The sequence below is a fragment of the Neofelis nebulosa genome, chromosome 12 (genome assembly GCF_028018385.1).
Source record: "Neofelis nebulosa isolate mNeoNeb1 chromosome 12, mNeoNeb1.pri, whole genome shotgun sequence".
Lineage (NCBI taxonomy): Eukaryota > Metazoa > Chordata > Mammalia > Carnivora > Felidae > Neofelis > Neofelis nebulosa.
The window spans coordinates 54,611,784-54,614,229 of NC_080793.1; positions in this window are offsets into that span (position 1 = coordinate 54,611,784).

Sequence of the window (2,446 nt, forward strand, 5' to 3'; positions counted from 1 at the left end):
TTGCTGTTCTTTTTCCAGCTCTTTAAGGTGAAGGGTTAGGTTGTGCATCTGAGACCTTTCTTCCTTCTCTAGAAAAGCCTGGATTGTTATATACTTCCCTGTTATGACCACCTTTACTGCATCCCAAAAGTTTTGGGCTGTGGTGCTATCATTTTCATTTGCTTCTATGTACTTTTTAATTTCTTCTTTAGCTTCTTGGTTAACCCATTCGTTCTTTGGTAGATTGTTTTTTAATCTCCAAGTATTTGTTGTCTTTCTAAATTTTTTCCTGTGGTTGATTTTGAGTTTCATAGCATTGTGGTCTGAAAATGTGCACGGTATGATCTTGATCTTTTTGTAGTTGCTGAGGGCTGATTTGTGTCCCAGTATGTGATCTATTCTGGAGAACGTTCCATGTGCACTTGAGAAGAATGTGTGTTCTGCTGCTTTAGGATGAAATGTTCGGCATATATCTGTTAAGTCCATCTGGTCCAGTGTGTCATTCAAAGCCATTGTTTCCTTGTTGATTTTCTGCTTATATGATCTGTCCATTGCTGTAAGTGGGGTGTTGAATTCTCCTACTATTATGGTATTATTATCAATGTGTTTCTTTATGTTTGTGATTAATTGATTTATATGTTTGAGTGTTCATGTTGGGGGCATAAATGTTTACAACTGTTAGATCTTGGTGGATAGAACCCTTAATTATGATATAATGCCCTTCTTCATCTCTTGTTACATCCTTATTTTAAAATCTAGATTGTCTGATGTAAGTATGGCTACTCTGGCTTTCTTTTGGTGGCCGTTAGATCATAGATGGTTCTCCATCCCCTTACTTTCAATATGAAGGTGCTTTTAGGCCTAAAACGGATCTCTGTAAACAGCATATAGATGGTGGATCTTGTTTTCTTATCCTTTCTGTTATCCTATATCTTTTTTTTGAAGCATTGAGTCCATTGACATTTAGAGTGAGAACTGAAAGATATGAATTTATTGCCATTACGTTGCTTGTAGTGTTGGGGTTTCTGGTAGTGTTCTCTAGTCCTTTCTAGTCTCTGTTGCTTTTGGTATTTTTGTTTTGTTTTGCCTTTTCTCCCTTCAGAGAGTCCCCCCCTAATTTTCTTGCAGGGCTGGTTTAGTGGTCGCAAACTCCTTTAGTTTTGTCTGGGAAACTTTTTATCTCTTTTTCTATTCTGAATGACAGCCTTAATTCTTGGCTGCATATTTTTTCTGATTCAGCACATTGAATATATCCTACCACTCCTTTCTGGCCCGCCAGCATCCTAATTTTCTAATCTGCTATACTATTCTTGGCTTTTTCATTGTACCTTTCCAACCCTCATAATGAGATTTTAAAAATTTAGCTGCACTATTTTTCAATTTCAAGAGTTCTTTATTTTGATTTTTGATTTTTTAAAAAAGATTTTATTTTTAAGTAATTTCTATACCCATTGTGGGGCTTGAGTTCACAACCCATGCTCCACTGACTGAGCCAGCCAGGTGCCCTGGTTTCCAATATTATATTTTTTCTTTCTTGTTTTCATGGATGCAATATCTGTCTTTAACCTTTAGCATATTAAGTGTGGTTTGATATTGATCTTCTGTGTTCTGTATTCACTCAACCATTTGTTCAGCAAATGCTTCTTGAATACCTGCTATGTGTCTGGCATTATTTCATGCTTAGAGATACAGTACTGCATGCAACATGGTCCCTGCTTTCATGGAATGTTTATCCAAGAATTTTTTTAGCCTGAGACATTTATTGAGAATGAGATGGCGTGGGTACTTAGAGGAGAGAGATGAAGAGTTAACTTTAGGAAATGTATTAGTTTGCTGTTGCTGCTGTAACACATTACCATTAACTCAGTGGCTTAAAACAACAGAAATTTGTTCTCTAATGGTTCTGGAGGTCACAAGTCCAAAATTTGTTTTACCAAGCCTGCATCAAGGAATAGGCAAGGCTACATGTGCTCCCTAGGGAGGTTCTAATGGGGAGTCTTTTGCCTTAACTTTTCCAGATTCTAGAATTTCACTCCTTCCATCCTTTGGCTGGCCCTTTCCACCATCTTCAAAACCAACAGCCTTGAGTTTTACTTTAGGCATCATTAGTCAATATGTCAATGCCTTCTTCTCTTATAAGGACATTTGTGATTACATTGAGGGCCATTTAGGATAATCCAGGATAATCTCCCCATCTCAAGATCCTTAACATACAAGGTAACATTTACTGGTGCCGGAAATTAGGACTTCAAAATCTATACAGTCCATCATTTAGCCTCTATAGGCACTTTGAATTTGAGACACTTCTTAGACATTCAAGTAGAATGTCAAGTGGCAGCTGGTATGTTAATTTGGAATGAAGGAAAAGGTCAGGGATAATCATCAGTTTATAGGTAATATTCAAAGTTACAGGTTGGGGCACCTGGGTGGCTCAGTCAGTTAAGCATCTGACTTCAGCTCAGGTCAT